Genomic DNA, 20,019 nt, shown 5'->3' on the forward strand with positions numbered 1-20,019 from the left:
AGCTATAGACATCTACCTCTCCTTCAGGACTTTTTTGGGGGGATTGTTGCTACTTGCTGTTCCCTCCCGCTGTGGCTTCCTGAAGGACTTGAAGAGAGCAGTAAAGCCCTCAGGTGAGTTAGACAGCTTTAGCACCTGCACCTCTGGCCCTTGAAAGGTCTTGACTGGAGAGCGGGAGCTAAGGAGAGTCTGGATGGTTCACCCACAGCTTCCTGCAGTGCCTCCTGGTGGGAAGGAGAGCAGCATAGTCTTCCTGTCAGCCCTGTTGTGCAGGCTGCTAATTCATTGCTCACATCCTCCAAAAAGGACCTGACAGACTGCTGCATTGCATCACCATAAGACACACTGCTAGACAGGGGAGTTTGAGAGGGAGAGCAAGAGATCCCGCTGCCGAACAGGCTACCAGGTGAGAATGAGAGTACTAGCTGTTGGTGTGAGTGAGTTTGCTCGACTGTTTGAATTTTAATTGTGATTCTGATTTCAGGTGACTTCAGTTTCAGTTACAGCTGCTGTGGCAGTTGGGACTGAGTGCCTGACCTTGTTCCCTTGATTGTTCCCTTGATTGCCTTTGATTGGCCTTCCCCAGTATGACTCACGAGGGGGTGGGGCTGACCTAGGCAAGCAGGCTTTAAAAGCCAGAGGCAGAGCGACTAGGGGGCTGCAGACAAGGGAGTTTGAGAGGGAGTTTGACAGAGGGAGGCCTACGATGGTTAGGAAGACCCGCAACACCTGTGCCAGCACTGCTTCTGTCTCCTCCACCTGCTCCTGTAGCCAGACAGAGCGCCTGAGCATGGATGCTTCTACCCAGATCCTGGTGTGGTTCTGCAGACACTGTGATTTGCAATTCCCACTTACTGACATCCAGGCTGGGGGGACCATCCAATGTGAAAGGTGCCTGCTGGTGAAATCTCTCAGGCAGCAGGTGGGGGAGCTACAGGAGGAGGTGGCTAGGTTGAGGAGCATCCAAATCCATGAGCAATTCCTGGACAGTGTCCATGTAGCGACAGCTGAGGTAGCTGTCCCAGTACACAGGACTGCTGATACACCACTGGTGGAGGAGAGATGGCTCAGGGTGGACACTGGCAGCTGGTGACTTCTGGCAGCAGGCAGTGCACCACCCCTGCTCCGAACCCTCCCGCCGTGGTAATAGGTAACCGTTATGCTCTTCTTGATACAGGAGAGAAGGAATCACCCCCTAGAGTAGAGGAGGAGAAGCCTCGTACCCCTAAGGCTGGGAGGTCTGCTGCCACCACTACGAATAGGAAACGTAGGGTAGTGGTGGGGAGACTCTCTGCTGAGGGGGACAGAGGCGCCCATCTGTCGCCCTGACATTTCATCTCGGGAGGTATGCTGCCTGCCGGGGCCCGTATCCGAGATGTTACGGAGGCATTGTTGAGGATTATCCAGCCCTCTGACTACTACCCCATGCTACTCATCCATGTGGGCACAAATGATACTGCGAGGTGTGACACTGAGTGGATCAAGAGTGACTACAGGGCTCTGGGAGTACGGGTGAAGGAGTTTGGAGCACAGGTGGTATTCTCTTCGATTCTTCCTGTCAAAGATAGGGGCCCAGGCAGAGACAGGTGCATCGTGGAGATGAATGCCTGGCTGCGAAGATGGTGTCGCCAGGAGGGCTTTGGCTTCCTCGACCATGGGATGCTATTCCAGGAAGGACTGCTAGGCAGAGATGGCGTTCACTTTCGAGGAGGGGAAAGACCCTATTTAGACACAGACTGGCTAACCCTAGTGAGGAGGGCTTTAAACTAGGCTCGACGGGGACAGTTGAGCAAAGCCCACAGGTAAGTGGGGAACATGGAGACCCGGGAGATGGGTCAGAAATAGGAGGGAACGTGGGCTATAATGACAGAGAGAAAGGAGGGTCAGGGCAAAACTGAGAGGCAAGATCAAATCAGGATCTTAGATGCCTATATACAAATGCGAGAAGTATGGGTAATAAGCAGGAAGAATTGGAAGTGCTAATAAATAAATACAACTATGACATTGTTGGCATCACTGAAACTTGGTGGGATAATACACATGATTGGAATGTTGGTGTGGATGGGTACAGCTTGCTCAGGAAGGATAGACGGGGGGAAAGGGAGGAGGTGTTGCCTTATATATTAAAAATGTACACACTTGGACTGATGGAGATGGACATAGAAGATGGAAGTGTTCAGAGTCTCTGGGTTAGGCTAAAAAACAAGGGTGATGTCATGCTACGAGTCTACTACAGGCCACCTAACCAGGTGGAAGAGGTGGATGAGGCTTTTTTTAAACAACTAACAAAATCATCTGAAGCCCAAGATTTGGTGGTGATGGGGGACTTCAGCTACCCAGATATATGTTGGGAAAATAACACAGTGGGGCACAGACTATCCAATAAGTTCTTGGACTGCATTGCAGACAACTTTTTATTTCAGAAGGTCGAAAAAGCTACTGGGGGGAAACTGTTCTAGACTTGATTTTAACAAATAGGGAGAAACTCGTTGAGAATTTGAAAGTAGAAGGCAGCTTGGGTGAAAGTGATCATGAAATCATAGAGTTTGCAATTCTAAGGAAGGGTAGAAGGGCGTACAGCAAAATAGAGATAATGGATTTCAGGAAGGCGGATTTTGGTAAGCTCGGAGAGCTGATAGGTAAGGTCCCGTGGGAATCAAGACTGAGGGGAAAAACAACTGAGGAGAGTTGGCAGTTTTTCAAAGGGACACTATTAAGGGCCCAAAAGCAAGCTATTCCGCTGGGTAGGAAAGATAGAAAATGTGGCAAAAGACCACCTTGGCTTAACCATGAGATCTTGCATGATCTAAAAAATAAAAAGGAGTCATATAAAAAATGGAAAGTAGGACAGATTACAAAGGATGAATGTAGGCAAACAACAGGAATACAGGGGCAAGATAAGAAAGGCAAAGGCACAAAATGAGCTCAAACTAGCTCCAGGAATAAAGGGAAACAAGAAAACTTTTTATCAATACATTAGAAGCAAGAGGAAGACCAAGGACAGGGTAGGCCCACTGCTCAGTGAGGAGGGAGAAACAGTAACAGGAAACTTGGAAATGGCAGAGATGCTTAATGACGTCTTTGTTTCGGTCTTCACGGAGAAGTCTGAAGGAATGCCTAACATAGTGAATGCTAATGGGAAGGGGGTAGGTTTAGAAGATAAAATAAAAAAAGAACAAGTTAAAAATCACTTAGAAAAGTTAGATGCCTGCAAGTCACCAGGACCTGATGAAATGCATCCTAGAATACTCAAGGAGCTAATAGAGGAGGTATCTGAGCCCCTAGCTATTATCTTTGGAAAATCATGGAAGACAGGAGAGATTCCAGAAGACTGGAAAAGGGGCAAATATAATGCCCATCTATAAAAAGGGAAACAAAAACAACCCAGGAAACTACAGACCAGTTAGTTGATACGGTCTCGCATGATATTCTTATCAATAAACTAGGCAAATACAACTTAGATGGGGCTACTATAAGGTGGGTGCATAACTGGCTGGATAACCATACTCAGAGAGTAGTTATTAATGGTTCCCAATCCTGCTGGAAAGGTATAACAAGTGAGGTTCCGCAGGGGTCTGTTTTGGGACCGGCTCTGTTCAATATCTTCATCAACGATTAGATATTGGCATAGAAAGTATACTTATTAAGTTTGCAGATGATACCAAACTGGGAGGGATTGCAACTGCTTTGGAGGATAGGGTCATAATTCAAAATGATCTGGACAAATTGGAGAAATGGTCTGAGGTAAACAGGATGAAGTTTAACCTTTTTTTTAAAGACAAATGCAAAGTGCTCCACTTAGCAAGGAACAATCAGTTTCACACATACAGAATGGGAAGAGACTGTCTAGGAAAGAGTACGGCAGAAAGGGATCTAGGGGTTATAGTGGACCACAAGCTAAATATGAGTCAACAGTGTGATGCTGTTGCAAAAAAAGCAAACGTGATTCTGGGATGCATTAACAGGTGTGTTGTGAGCAAAACACGAGAAGTCATTCTTCCGCTCTACTCTGCGCTGGTTAGGCCTCAACTGGAATATTGTGTCCAGTTCTGGGCACTGCATTTCAAGAAAGATGTGGAGAAATTGGAGAGGGTCCAGAGAAGAGCAACAAGAATGATTAAAGGTCTTGAGAACATGACCTATGAAGGAAGGCTGAAAGAATTGGGTTTGTTTAGTTTGGAAAAGAGAAGACTGAGAGGGGACATGATAGCAGTCAGGGCCGGCTTTAGCAACAGCGGGGCCCGATTGCTGCAAGCCCCACCCCCAGGAATCGAGCCGCGCTCCGGCCGGGGTTGCCGGGCTTGGGGCCGGGCCAGAGCCACGCCGCGGGGACCGGGCCGGGGCCAGGCCGGAGCCGCGCCACGGAGACCGGGCCGGGGCCGCGGGGACCAGGCCGGGGCCGGGCCGGAGCCGCGCCGCGGGGGTCGGGCCGGGGCCGGGCTGGACCCGAGCAGTGTCGCGGGGGGCGGGCCGGAGCCGACCCAAGCCACGCCGACTGGGCCGGGCCGGACCCGACCCGCGCCGCGGGGGCCGGGCCGGACCCAAGCCGGGCCAGAGCCGCTGGGGCCTGCGTGCTCGGCGGGAACGGGCAGCGCCTCCCCGGAGCCCTTCTCGCGCCCCCACCACCCCAGCTTACCTTGTGCTGCCGGCCCGCCCCTGCTTCTTTTCAGACTTCCCGCGAATCTCTGATTCGCAGGAAGCAGGGGAGGGGGCAGAGCGTTCAGGGGAGGGGAGGAGGGGGAAGTGAGCTGGGGGCGGGGTGGAGAGCTGCAGCGGGGCCCTCTTGGCGCGGGGCCCAATTCAGCCAAATCGGCTGAATCGGCCTAAAGCCGGCCCTGATAGCAGTTTTCAGGTATCTAAAAGGGTGTCATAAGGAGGAGGGAGAAAACTTGTTCACCTTAGCCTCTAAGGATAGAACAAGAAACAATGGGCTTAAACTGCAGCAAGGGAGGTCTAGGTTGGACATTAGGAAAAAGTTCCTAATTGTCAGGGTGGTTAAACACTGGAATAAATTGCCTATGGAGGTTGTGGAATCTCCATCTCTGGAGATATTTAAGAGTAGGTTAGATAAATGTCCATCAGGGATGGTCTAGACAGTATTTGGTCCTGCCATGAGGGCAGGGCACTGGACTCGATGACCTCTTGAGGTCCCTTCCAGTCCTAGAATCTATGAATCTATGAATCAGTGAAACAGCTCACACTCCCTCTTCAAAGGAGATCTGGTCCTGGTGGGACCAGGATCTGAGCTCTGGCGGAAGCAGCAATCTGTAGTTCTCTTCCTCCCACTTAGTGGGCTACACAGTCTGAATCCCCGAGGCCCCAGACAAAGCTCCTCTTTCAGACAAAGCTCCTCTTCTCTCTTACATTGGTTATTCCTTCCTTCATCATTGACTTCATGTCTTAAGCAATCTCCTTTTTAAATGTTATTAGTTTTTCCACATTAAGTAAATACAATTAAAAATAATGAGCCTATCTCTAACCCCTGGTTTCTGCTCTCAGCAGGAGACAAAGGATATATACATGTCTGTTACGGGGGGGGGGGGAGGACTACAAACATTACTAAAAGGTTCCCATATTGCATCACAAGTAGGACTTCCCGACAATGGATCTAGGTAGGAGTGCCAAAGACTTTCAAGATTGCATTCAATTAATGGAGTGGTTAAAAAAATTAATAAATAACTAGATCTAAAGTCCATTAGTGGCTGCACTTCCAGCACAGCAGAGGAGGAATATGCAGACTAAGAATGAAACATCTGATCAAATTTAAAGTCCAGGCCTGGATCACAAACCCTATGAATTTTGATTATGAACCACCTGTCATTGGCAGGGACAAAGGAGTTGGCTATCTGCATAAAACATTCCAAGATATGGAAAGACAGAAGCAGAAACCTCCTTCTATGGTCGGTGTGTTGATAAATTGTAAGTTAAGTGCTTGACCACATTTTGGTTTGTTATGCAATATATTTAAGAGACCAAATAACCAATATCATTCAGGTTTATTGCTCTAAGCCAATAATAATACAGGTTCAATACAATACCAGTTTCTGGGAACAATGCAATTGTGCAGTGTTGTTATATTTACCTTACACAGAAAGTGTGCTCCCTATATTACACCCTTAAAGCCATCTTTTTATACCCTTCCTGTTTATAAGCAAAAGGTAATATGTATGTCATCTGATGCTAGATTTGACCAATCAGCTTTCTACCTTGTTTTTCTGATACTGTAGTGTACTCCTTATCTCTTTGTTCATATGTCACGGAGTGTGGGGGAGTCAGGGCCCTGCACTCCTCTTCCTGAGATTCACTGTGACTCTCAGCCAGCCAGTAAAACAGAAGGTTTATTAGGGTATGTCTACACTACGAAATTAGGTTGAATTTATAGAAGCCGGTTTTATAGAAATCGTTTTTATACAGTCGACTGTGTGTGTCCCCACATAAAATGCTCTAAGTGCATTAAGTCGGCGGACCGCGTCCACAGTACCGAGGCTAGGTCAACTTCCGGAGCGTTGCACTGTGGGTAGCTATCCCACAGTTCCTGCAGTCTCCGCTGCCCATTGGAATTCTGGGTTGAGATCCCAATGCCTGATGATGCAAAAACAGTGTCGCAGAGGGTTATGGGTACATATCATCAAGCCCCTCCCCCTCCGTCAGAGCAACGGCAGACAATCGATTCACACCTTTTTACTTGGGTTACCTGGGCAGACGATGTACCACGGCAAGAATGGAGCCTGCTCAGCTCAGCTTACCGTCACCATATGTCATCTGGGTGCCGGCAGACGTGGTACTGCATTGCTACACAGCAGCAGCTAATTGCCTTTTGGCAGTAGATGGTGTATTACGATTGGTATCCATCATCGTCATACTCCTCAGTGAGTTTGGTCAGAGGCACCTTGGCAGACATGTTTTGTCTCCTGGAGACTCAGTCCTGCCGGCAGTCCTATTGAACCGTCTTGACGATAATGGCTAGCAGTCGTAATGCAGCATTTTCTGCCAAGCACCCAGAAGATGCCGATGGCTATCAGTCATGCTGCATCGTCTGCTGCCAGCCTAAGATATAAAAGATAGATGGACCAGATTTGTTCTGTATTCATTTGCTTCCCCCTCCCTCCGTGAAATCAACGGCCTGCTAAACCCAGGGTTTTGAGTTCAATCTTTGGGGGGGGCCATTCTGTGTGACAGTTGTTTGTGTTTCTCCCTGATGCACAGCCACCTTTGCTGATTTTAATTCCCTGTAAGTCATGTCGTAACTTGCCCCTTCCTCCCTCTGTCAGACAATAGTTTCGCAACTTTTTTCACCCCAGATGCCATAGCACTGGGATCATGGAGCTCGCTCAGATCACCGCGGCAATTATGAGCACTGTGAACACCACGCGCATTGTCCAGGAGTATATGCAGAGCCAGAACATGCCAAAGCAAAACCAGGCGAGGAGGCGATTGCAGTGCGGCGACAAGAGTGATGAAGAAATTGACATGGACATAGACCTCTCACTAAGTACAGGCCCCAGCAGTGTGCAAATCATGGTGTTTCTGGGGTAGGTTCATGCCGTGGAACGCTGATTCTGGGCCCGGGAAACAAGCACAGACAGGTGGGACCGCATCATGTTGCAGGTGTGGGACAATTCCCAGTGGCTGCGAAACTTTCGCATGCTTAAGGGCACTTCCATGGAACTTTGTGACTTGCTTTCCCCTGCCCTGAAGCACCAGAATACCAGGATGAGAGCAGCCCTCACAGTTGAGAAGCGAGTGGTGATAGCCCTGTGGAAGCTTGCAACGCCAGACAGCTACCGGTCAGTCGGGAATCAATTTGGAGTGGGCAAATCTACTGTGGGGGCTGCTGTGATCCACGTAGCCAACACAATCAAAGACCTGCTGATATCAAGGGTACTGACTCTGGGAAACGTGCAGGTCACAGTGGATGGCTTTGCTGCAATGGGATTCCCAAACTGTGGTGGGGCGCTAGATGGAACCCATATCCCTATCTTGTCACTGGAGCACCAAGCCACCGAGTACATAAACTGCAAGGGGTACTTTTCAATGCTGCTGCAAGCCCTGGTGGATCACAAGGGATGTTTCACTAACATCAACGTGGGATGGCCGGGAAAGGTACATGATGCTCGCGTCTTCAGGAACTCTGGTCTGTTTCAAAAGCTGGAGGAAGGGACTTTCTTCCCAGACCAGAAAATAACCGTTGGAGATGTTGAAATGCCTATAGTTATCCTTGGGGACTTAGCCTACCCCTTAATGCTATGGCTCATGAAGCCATACACAGGCAGCCTGGACAGTAGTCAGGACCTGTTCAACTATAGGCTGAGCAAGTGCAGAATGGTGGTAGAATGTGCATTTGGACGTTTAAAAGCACGCTGGTGCAGTTTACTGACTCGGATAGACCTCAGCGAAACCAATATTCCAATTGTTATTGCTGCTTGCTGTGCGCTCCACAATATCTGTGAGAGTAAGGGGGGAGACATTTATGGCGGGGTGGGAGGTTGAGGCAAATCGCCTGGCCGCTGATTATGTGCAGCCAGACACCAGGGCGGTTAGAAGAGTACAGCAGGGCATGGTGTGCATCAGAGAAGCTTTGAAAACCAGTTTTGTGACTGGCCAGGCTACAGTGTGAAACTTCTGTTTGTTTCTCCTTGGTGAACCCTCCCCCCAAACCCCCCTGGTTCACTCTACTTCCCTGTAAGCTAACCACCCTCCCCCCTTCGAGCACCACTTGCAGAGGCAATAAAGTCACTGTTACTTCACATTCATGCATTCTTTATTAATTCATCACACAACTAGGGGGATAACTGCCAAGATAGCCTGGGAGGGGTGGGGGAGGAGTGAAGGACAAGGACACACTGCAGTTTAAAATTTTAAAACGTTAACTCTTATTGAAGGCCAGCCTTCTGATGCTTGGGCAATCATCTGGGGTGAAGTGGCTGGGTGGCCAGAGGGCCCCCCACCGTGTTCTTGGGCGTCTGGCTGAGGAGGCTATGGAACTTGGAGAGGAGGGCTGTTGGTTACACAGGGGCTGTAGCGGCGGTCTCTGCTCCTGCTGCCTTTCCTGCAGCTCAACCATACCCTGGAGCATATCAGTTTGATGCTCCAGCAGCCGGAGCATCAACTCTTGCCTTCTGTCAGCAAGCTGATGCCACCTATCCTCTTCAGCCCGCCACTTGCTCTCTTCAGCCCGCGATTCAGCCCGCCACTTCTCTCGTTCATATTGTGCTTTTTTGCACTCTAACACTGACTGCCTCCACGCATTCTGCTGGGCTCTGTCAGCATGGGAGGACATCTGGAGCTCTGAGAACATATCATCCCGAGTCCACCGTTTTCTCCTTCTAATCTTCACTAGCCTCTGCGAAGGAGAAACATTTGCAGCTGGTGAAGGAGAAGGGAGAGGTGGTTAAAAAAGACACATTTTAGAGAACAATGGGTACACTCTTTCACGTTAAATTTTGCTGTTCACATTACACAGCACATATGCTTTCGTTACAAGGTTGCATTTTTCCTCTTAGATTGAGGGCCTGCCAGTTTGGTGTGAGAGATCACTCACGCAGTGCCAGGCAACAGAATTCGGCTTGCAGGCAGCCATGGTAAGCCACAGTCTTTTGGCTTTTTTAACCTTCATAACATGTGGGAATGGTTTCAAACAGCAGCGCCCTCATTTCCCATACCAAGCACCCGTTGGGTTGGCCATTTAAAATGGGTTTGCAATGTAAAAGGAGGGGCTGCGGTTTCCGGGTTAACATGCAGCACAAACCCAACTACCCCCCACACACACCCAATTCTCTGGGATGATCACTTCACCCCTCCCTCCCACCGCGTGGCTACCAGCGGGGAACATTTCTGTTCAGCCGAGCAGGAACGGGCACCTCTGAATGTCCCCTTAATAAAATCACCCCATTTCAACCAGGTGACCATGAATGATATCACTCTCCTGAGGATAACAAAGAAAGATAAGGAATGGATGTTGTCTGCATGCCAGCAAACACCGGGACCATACGCTGCCATGCATTGTTATGCAATGATTCCAGATTTCGTGCTACTGACCTGGTGTGGTAAAGTGTCCTACCATGGCGGACGGGATAAGTCAGCCCTCCCCAGAAACCTTTTGCAAAGGCTTTGGGAGTACATGAAGGAGAGCTTTCTGGAGATGTCCCTGGAGGATTTCCACTCCATCCCCATATACGTTAACAGACTTTTCCAGTAGCTGTACTGGCCGCAATTGCCAGGGCAAATAAATCATTAATCATTAAACACGCTTGCTTTTAAACCATGTGTAATATTTACAAAGGTACACTCCCCAGAGGTTCCCTGTGCGCCCTCAGGGTCTGGGAGCACGCCTTGGGTGAGTTTAGGGTTTACTGGTTCCAGGTCCAGGGTGATAAACATATCCTGGCTGTTGGGGAAACCAGTTTCTCCGCTTCCTTGCTGTGAGCTTTCTTCATTGTCTTCATCATCATCTACCTCGTCTCCCAAACCCTCTTCCCTGTTGCGTGATTCTTCATTAATGGAGTCAAAGCACAGGGTTGGGGTAGTGGTGGCTGCACCCCCTAGGATTGCATGCAGCTCCGCGTAGAAGCAGCATGTCTGCGGATCTGCCCCGGACCTTCCGTTTGCCTCTCTGGCTTTGTGGTAGGCTTGCCTTAGCGCCTTAATTTTCACGCAGCACTGCTGTGCATCCCTGTTATGGCCTCTGTTCTTCACGGCCTTTGAGACTTTTTCTAATATTTTGCCATTTCGTTTACTGCAACGGAATTCAGCTAGCACTGATTCATCTCCCCATATGGCGAGCAGATCCCGTACCTCCCGTTCGGTCCATGCTGGAGCTCTTTTGAGATCCTGGGACTCCATCATGGTTACCTGTGCTGATGAGCTCTGCGTGGTCACCGGTGCTCTCCACGCTGGGCAAACAGGAAATGAAATTCAAAAGTTCGCGGGGCTTTTCCTGTCTACCTGGTCAGTGCATCTGAGTTGAGAGTGCTGTCCAGAGCGGTCACAATGAAGCACTGTGGGATAGCTCCCGGAGGCCAATAACGTCGAATTCCGTCCACACTACCCCAAATCCGACCCGGAAAGGCCGATTTCAGCGCTAATCCCCTCGTCGGAGGTGGAGTAAAGAAACCAGATTAAAGGGCCCTTTAAGTCGAAAAAAGGGGCTTCGTCATGTGGACGTGTCCAGGCTTAATTCGATTTAACGCTGCTAAATTCGACCTAAACTCGTAGTGTAGACCAGGCCTTAGATGACAGGAACACAGTCCCAAAGCAGATCGTGTAGGTACAACCAGAACCCCTCAATCAAGGTTTAGGGAGCTTAGACCCCAGCTTGGGGTTCCCTGAGTTGCACCACCCAGCCCAAACTGAAAACTAAAAACTCCTCCAGCAGCTTTCTCCCCCCTCCCCTCTCCTTTGTTCAGTCTCCTGGGCAGAAGGTGTCACTTCTCCCAACCCCTTCCTGGCTCAGTTTACAGCTCAGGTAGCTTCCTTAATTCCCCTGCAACATTCCCAGGTCAAATCCGCACTGCTCCCTGCTCCGTCACATCATAACACGTGCATTCCCGGTACCAGGAGTGTGAAGGCACCTCCTATGTTTGTACCAAGGTAGAACATTCATATGTCTTGATCCTGACAGTTTCCCTATCTACTTAACAGGGGTGGCTCCAGGCACCAGCGCACCAAGCACGTGCCTGGGACGGCAAGCTGCGGGGGGCGAGCTGCCGGTCACCATGAGGGCAGCAGTCAGGCTGCCTTCAACGGCGTGCCTGCGGGAGGTCTGCCGGTCCCGTGGCTTCGGCAGCAATTTGGTGGTGGGTACACCGAAGGCGCGGGAATGGCGGACCAACCGCAGGCATGCCGCCGAATCCGTGTTACCAGCGGACCTCCCACAGGCATGCCGCCGAAGCCTGCCTCACTGCCGTGCTTGGGGCGGCAAAATACATAGAGCCGCCCCTGCTACTTAAGCCAAAGCTTACATCAACAAATGCAAGGGTGTTATGGGATACTTAGCATAAGTGAACAATATTATAGTAAAGGTTTAGGCCAACTTAGGCTATATAACTGCTATAATATTATGCTTAATGCCATTTGTGCTTAATTCATAATAATCTATCTATGATGGTGCTAGTATATATTATTAATATGAGATAGATAGATAGATGATATGCTAGCCAGCATATATTGGCCAACAGGTGGATAGAAAACTAAAACTCTGAGCAAATTGTACCTTTTGGTACAGCCCTGAGGAAGGAGTGCTAAGCTGCACTGCCCTCTGAATAACAAGGGGAGACATGCCTCTAAGATCTCCCTCAATGGCCTGATCTACATTTAAAACTTAGGGCGACCTACCTACCTCACTCAGTGATGTGAAAAATTTCACACCCTGTGCAATGTAATTAGGCCAATCTAACTCCCACTGTATGTGCAGATGAAGAATTCTTCCATCGACCTAGCTACCACCTTTCAAGGGAGTGCATTTACTGCAGCAACGGAATCCTTTCCATTCCATTGGATTATGTAACACCTTTCTCTGCTAGACTGAAGAACTCATCATCATTATTTGTTCACCATGTAGGTGAACAAATAATGATGATTGATCAAGTCACCCCTCAACATGCTCTGGGATAAACTAAACAGATTGCGTTCCTGGAATAAGAAGAACAGGAGTACTTGTGGCACCTTAGAGACTAACAAATTTATTAGAGCATAAGCTTTCGTGGACTACAGCCCACTTCTTCGGATGCGCTATAAGCCATGTTTTCCAATCATTCTTAGGGCTCCTCTGAACCCTCTCCAAATTATCATATTGTTTGCTTGCACCCACTTTACCAAGCAATCCAGATTGCTCCAGGTTATTGACCTGTCCTCTTCATTATTTATCACTCCCCCAATTTCTGTGTCATCTGCAAACTTTATCAGTGATGATTTTATGTTTTCTTCCAGGTCATAGATAAAAATGTAAAATAGCACAGGGCCAAGAACTGAACCCTGGGGGATCCCACTAGAAACATATCTGCTCAGTGAGGGTTCCCCATTTAATGTGTGCCATGTTGATTTTGTATCATTCTAGTTTCTTAAAGTGTTGGCAGTACCAAGACAAATGCCTTACAAAAAGTCTATTACAGCAACACTATTCCCTTTATCAATCAAATTTATAAACTCATAAAAAAAATCAAGTTAGACGATCTGTTTTCCATCCACCCATGTTGTTTGCCAATAATTATATTACCTTCCTATACTTCTTTATTAATTGAGTCCTGTAGAAGCCATCCTATTATATTGCCCAGGACTGACGTCAGGATGACAGGCCTATAATTACTCAGGTTGTCTCATTTATCCTTTTTAAATATTAGCACGTTAGCTTTTTACCAGTCTTCTGGAACTTTCCCAGTGCTCGAAGACTTATTGAAAATCAACATTAATGGTCGAGAGAGCTTATTAAAACATCAAGACATGTAGGTGGAGCCATGTCAGAGTTAATCAAAGGAAAATTAACATGACCTAAATCATCATCATTTAATGGAGTTTTAGTTTTCTATATTTTCAGCTGTGCTCAAGTCAAGAGCCTTCTTATCCCTACTGTGTTAGCATGGATTTACCTCCTTGAAATAACCCTATTCATCATCTCCACCTCTTCTCCCTTTAACATCTTAACAAAGTTCTCCACTTCTGCTTAACTCCCCAACAGCTAAACTCATTGACTGAGGGCAGGTCCACACTACAAATTTACATTGGCGCAGCTGCATTGGCACTGCTGTAACATGTCTAGTGAAGACACTCTAAGCTGACAGAAGATCTCTCCTGCAGGCTTAATAACTCCACCTCCGCAAGAGGCAGTAGCTATGTCGGTGGGAGAAGCTCTCCTGCCAACACAGCATTGTCTTCACAGGGGGTTAAGGTCGGTATAACTATGTCATTCAGGGGTATGTAGTGTAGACCAAGCCTCTGTCAAGATTTCCCCCTTCTCCATGGGAGAGAGCTCTAATATAAGCCAGTGATGTTTCTATAGGTTTGTTAATGGACTTTTGTCTTCTATACAGGAGTTAAAAGAGAAAAGAGGGAGAGAATTAAGGCCCAATCCTGCTTGCAGTAAAATCAGTGGGAGTTTTGCCATTGACTTCAATTGGAGCTGGTTTAAGTCCCTAGTGACTGAGAGTATGTGCTGTAGTGTAGACACTTACTACAGTGAGGGAAGAGGCTCTTCTATCAGGAATAAGATCCTCGGCTGCACCTGCTCAGTATTCCTGACACCCTAACAAGCCAGCCAGGCTGCCTGACAGACCACCCTGCCAGATGGGCTGAGAAAGCCAGCAGGCTGCTTCTTAACCTAGCAGCAGCTCGCCAGCTGCTCAGTGCACACACCCATGGTCTCTGCCTCCCTGTCGTCTTGCCAAGCCCTGCTCCTGCTCTACTCCTCCACAGCTCCAGCCCAGACCCTGTCCTGCACCCAGCCTTGTTCCCATCCTGCACCCAGTCTTGCTCCTGCCTCAGAACCAGCCCTGCTCTGGCCTTCCCTGACTCCTGGTAATCCGGCTCTGACCTTCAACGTTGACTCTTGACTCTGACTCCGCCTCAACCCTTGGCTGTGGAATTCAGATTCTGACTTCGGTCCGACCCTCGGTTCTGATTCCTGACTTCGAATCCATCTTGACCCTTGGCTCTTGCAGTCAGACTCTGATCACAAGACCCTGACTCCCGCTGCGACCACTAGGTCTGACTGCCTATGACCCTGTCCACTGACATCTTTCATCACTGTGGTAAATTCACCTCTCTGAGAGGCGCTAGCTTGGTTGACAGAAGAATTCTTTGGTAGACCCAGTACTGTCTACACTGGGGATTAGGTCATCTTAACGACATCTCCCAGGGTTGTGAATTTTGTACACCCCTGAGCAATGTAGCTAGGTCAACCTACATGTTAGGTGTAGACCAGGTCCGAGGCAGCGTGTTGTACTGCATGCCTCTGGACTGAAGGAGGCAAAACAGCCTGAGGCACTGAAGAGAGAATCAGTCCTCAGAGTTGGATGATTAACAATCTCTTTGATCCTGGTGGATGGCGTCACACAGGCCTAAATTTCATAATGTGCCCATTGCACGCATGTTTAGATAGATGTGCGTCAAACATTAAGGATTGAACATGAGTTCCTACAGCTTGAGCTAGACAGCCAGGCTGCAAAACTCACATCCTTGGTGGATTGGGCACACACTGGGGATGTGTAACACCCACTGAGCATGTGTGTAATGTGCCCATGCAGAGCCGGTCTTGGCAGATTTGGGGTGCACACAGATTAGAAGGATTGATCTAGAGTACAGTGCACTGTTCTGCCTTTGTAGGACAGGACGGAGGCGTTACACACGACAAACTCTGACTCTTCCTCCAAGAGCTGCCTTCCTCTCCTCTCTCACCATTGACTTTCCTATAGGAATTAAAGGAAACAAACTAGAATGCCCAGCCACTGGGACAAGTTGCTTCCCTCTGCTTTGTAAGCTGACACCAGAAGTTTGTGTTCCCCCACCAGAGGAGCCCATTGAGAGCAGCTCTTCCCATCAATCCAGAGGAACCAGCCCTTAATGTGATTCCCAGCTGACATGGAACCAGCCCTGGAACCCTCCTGAGTCCAACATTCCACCAGATTCTCTCTGTCAAAGGCTCTCCCTCCCCCCAACCGTCATTCCCAACTGCCACGGAATCTTCTGCTCCCAACATTCCATCCATTCGCTGTTTAAAGGAAACCTCAGCTGCCATGCTTAATTGTCACCGAATCTCTGGGTTGCAGCAATGTGCCTCTTCTCCTGCTAAAGTCGCATCACCCCAATTCTGCTTGCTGTGCCGAACATGGGGGTGGGGTGGGAGACTGTCATGCATTTACACCTGGAGCAGCTTCTTCCTATGGTAGCAGCCCCATGCAAGTTCCACAGCTGTGCTGGAAATATCTGGTGGGCCGACCCCAGGATTGGCTGACCAGCACAAGCTCGATTCTTGCCCTGGATGCTACAATAATACAAATAAATAATAACAACACTTGGCAGCACCGTTCAACCTGCAGCACCTGCAGGGGTCAGGAGCAAACAACTTATTTACTGATATTTCCCAAACATCAGCCAACACCTTTCCATGAACAAATTTCGAATGTGTCCGTTACTGTGCTTGCTATCTTACAAAGGAGGGTTAGAGGAGTAGCTGACAGGGCTGGTGTGCAGAGGCCACTGCCTATCATGCTGACCAATAGCCTCTCATGGTTTCCTTGTACTCCCTCATCTGCCTGTATCTACCTTGTTGTTTCTTGTTTTCAGAGGTGAAAGTAAGCCAGTACAACCCGGTACAGCGTACCGGCAAGAGCCGGTGCACCGTACTGGGGCAGATCGGCTTCCCCTGGCGGCAATTTAAAGGGCCTGGGGCTCCCAGCAGTGGCTGGAGCCCCGGGCCCTTTAAATTGCCGCCAGAGCCCTGCTGCCGGAGCCCCTGGGGAAGTGGCGGCGGGGCTCTGGGGGCTATTTAAGGGGTCCGAGGCTCCGGCAGCCACTACCGCACCGGCCCTTAAAATAGCCGCTGGAGCCCCGCCGCCACCTCCCCAGGGCTCCAGGGACGATTTAAAGGGCCCGGGGCGGTAGCAGCTACCGGAGCCCTGGACCCTTTAAATCGTTGCCGGAGCCCTGCTGCGGGAGCCCTGGGGAAGCGGCGGCAGGGCTTGGGCAGCGATTTAAAGGGCCCGGGGCTCCCACTGCCACTACTCTCTGGGGCCCTTTAAATCACCACCCGAGCCCCGCTGCTGGAGCCCTGGGGTAGCGGTGGCGGGGCTCTGGCGGTGATTTAAAGGGCCAGGGGCTCCCAGCTGCCGCTACTGCAGCGGAGCCCCATCCCTTTAAAGCTCCGCCAGATGCCGGGGCCCCGGGGTAGCGGTGGCAGCCGGGAGCCCCCTCTGATGGTGATTTAAAGTGCCCAGGACTCCGCTGCAGTAGTGGCAGCTGGAGCCCCAGGCCCTTTAAATCACCCCCGGGCTCCCAGCTGCCTCTGTAGTTGGTAGCTCTGGGGGTGATTTAAAGGGCCCGGGGCTCCCAGCTCCTGCTACCACAGCCCCAGCCCTGAGCCCTTTAAATCCTGATTTAAAGCGCCCAGGGATTTAAAGACCCCGTCTCCTGGTAGAGGCCACACCTCTTCAAGTTGAGGCCCCGCCCCCTCCTAAGGACTCCGGAGTACCGGTAAATCCTTTAAGTTACTTTCACCCCTGCTTGCCTTATTCTTAGATTCTAAGCTGTTTGGGGGCAGGGACTGTCTTTTTGTTCTGGGTTCATACAGTGCCTAGAATAATGGGAATCTGGTCCATGCCTCGGGTGCCCAGGTGTTATTGCATTAAAATGAATACATGATCATTAATAATGATAGTCAATACAATGGATTTCAATGGGAGTTGCAAATACTCAGGCATTCATAGGGGTTTCACCCATTATTAATCTGAAATTGGAAATGACATACCTATGTAATAAACAGACTTTTCTGGTCCACTTAATAGTAAACATTACCTGTAATTAATCCCTTTCGATTTCTAAGGGTTGGAGGACCCTACAGGGTTACAACATTCTTTTCATCACTTATTCGCAGGAAACCGAAATAATCTCCCTCAAACAATGCTACCAGTGACCAGAACCCTGTCCCTGAACAAAGGCCCTTTTATTCACTATGAGGAAGTAGACATCCATTTCCTTGTTATCTCAGTCAGGGACTTTCCTGAGTTGGAGATGCTAGCTGTACAGTGACACTGTAGTATAGTCCCTTATGTAGAAAGGAGCCGAGATGGCTCATCAAACGCTTCTGCTTAATATATTTATGATCTGACATGTTTACACACACAATTCATCAATTAAATCCCTGTAGTTCTAAATCTCATGGTCTGAAAAATGTTGTGTGAGTCCATGTTTCAAATATAGAAGCAATGAGGTATATTTTCTTCCATGTACAATATTATGTGGTTTTATATACTACCATTTCAGGATTAAAAATATCCAAAAAATAAAAACCACTACAGCAACATCCTCAGCACTTTCAGAAAATTGCTTGAGTTTTTCCTTTTTTGGAGACTACAGAACTGAAGGAGGCTGTGTCTGAGTGAAACATGTAGGAGCAGCTCCTCAGCTAGTGTAAGTGGTCAGAGCTCCACTGAGAGCTGACTGTTTACACCAGCTCACAGGCCCAAAGGATGAGAGGCGGGTGGGAGGCATGCAGGGGATAGCGTCTTGGGGGAGGGGGCGGAAAGAGGTGGAGTGGGGGTGGGGCCCTAGGGCAGAGTGGGGGCGGGGTCTTGGGGGAGGGGGCGGAGCCGGTGTGGGGCACCCACCAGCAAAACCAAAAGTTAACACCTTGACCAGTTGATACGCTTCTCATTGAGTTCAACCTTCTTTTGTCTAAATCCTCCACAAATACACAACAACTACTTGCAAATGACCATCACGTGGAAATAGGTCTGGATGTGTAAGTTGTATCACTTGTGCGTGCCAGAGATAGCTCACAACAATTGTGCTTTTAAAAACATGCATGTCCTAGAGACTGGACTGATGTGCCTGTGAACATGTGATCCCTGGTGTCTTTCAGCCAAAGTGTTTTACAGATTTAAGGTGCAGAATGTCCTGAGCTCCTGGCAGCTCACTGAAAGTGCCCAATACCTGACAAGACTGAGCTCATGGACAGAATTTTCAGAAGGGCTTAGCACCCAAAGGGGCACAATAGGAACTAATAGGTGTTGAGTCCTTTTGAAAGCTGGCCCTAGATTGTGGGGGCTAGGATCTCGAAAATCAGGCCACCTATGTATATACAGTAGGAATCATTTTACCTCCCTTTCTGGTGTGGAACATTGCAGCTATATAATATCTCACCACATCAGTACAAAACAGTATAGACGAGAGAATGAACAACAATAACAACAAAGGAAATGTTTAGGAAGGCAGAATGTAATCACCTAATTGGAATTTAGCCAGGACATAGGACATCCCCTAATCTTACAAATATACTGTGAGAATCCATGTACCCACACGCATTCAGGATCTCTACAGAACCTCTGGCAGTTCAGTGCTCCCTAGCACCAAAGTGGGAAATTGGATTAGTACTGAAAGGAGAGCACAACTACTGAATCAGCACCACTTCCTGCATCACTTTGGTCTTCAGGTCTCTCAAGTACTGAACCTGCTTATGAGAACTGACAAGACTGCAGCTTGAAGTGGTGTGTCATGCCTCTATTTGCCTGCAGTGAAATTCACCCCTGCACACAGGGACAGCACAAGTGCCGCACCATTTAAGCTCTGTTTTGATGACTTAGGTGAGGTTTAAGGGGTGCAATGGTCCATGTACCAGGGCCGGCGCAACCCATTAGGCGACCTAGGCGGTTGCCTAGCACTAACATTTGGGGGAAGGCGACCGCGGCGGCCGGATCTTCGGCCACCCCGGTCGTCTTCGGTATTTCAGGGGCGGGACCTTCCGCCGCCTCTGTTGGGGGTGGCATTTTGGGGGCGGGACCTTCCGCCGCCTAGGGCAGCAAAAAAGCTGGCGGCGCTCTCCTGCCTTGTGCCCAAAGCTCAAACAAAATCCAACCCTTTGATGAGGCTGGAAACAGTTAAATTAACTGTTTTGTTGTTCCTTTCATTTCTCCTGTGCCTCAGGGTTTCCTGATGGTGGAAAGAACAGGAAGCAAAAATGCTGAAGCAGTGACACAGAAAAATTGCTTTTACAGCATTTCTGACTTGGCTGAAATCAGGTATTGCAGAAAGTCTCCCTTTTCTCATGAGCTTTCCAGCCCAATATCATGAGCAAAGAGGTCTGATAGGTTCTTTTGGGTGCTTCTCTGCCCCTTTGAAACTCACCCTTCCTAATGCTTCATGTTCACATTTCCTTTTCAGATTCCTTATCAAGGCCGTAACTCAGTGTTCTAGTCTGGAGTTTCTGGAAGGCACCCCAAGCCCCTTCAGCAAGGTGAAATAAAAGCTGTGTGAAATCGACTGATAAGTTGGAGAAGCCATAAGAACTACAAAAACAAGGGTTGTTTTGTTTTT

At 49.0% G+C, this 20,019-nt stretch overlaps 1 long non-coding RNA gene across 1 annotated transcript; it reads left to right on the plus strand.

Moving 5' to 3' along the window:
* Positions 1 to 5,752: 5,752 nt before the first annotated feature.
* LOC128842437 (uncharacterized) lies at positions 5,753 to 19,965 on the plus strand. Its single transcript, XR_008446003.1, has 2 exons — positions 5,753 to 5,919; positions 19,867 to 19,965. It is a non-coding gene; the product is annotated as an uncharacterized LOC128842437 (long non-coding RNA).
* Positions 19,966 to 20,019: the final 54 nt, after the last annotated feature.

Source organism: Malaclemys terrapin, chromosome 1 (assembly GCF_027887155.1).
Source record: "Malaclemys terrapin pileata isolate rMalTer1 chromosome 1, rMalTer1.hap1, whole genome shotgun sequence".
In the NCBI taxonomy this organism is placed as follows: Eukaryota; Metazoa; Chordata; order Testudines; family Emydidae; genus Malaclemys; species Malaclemys terrapin.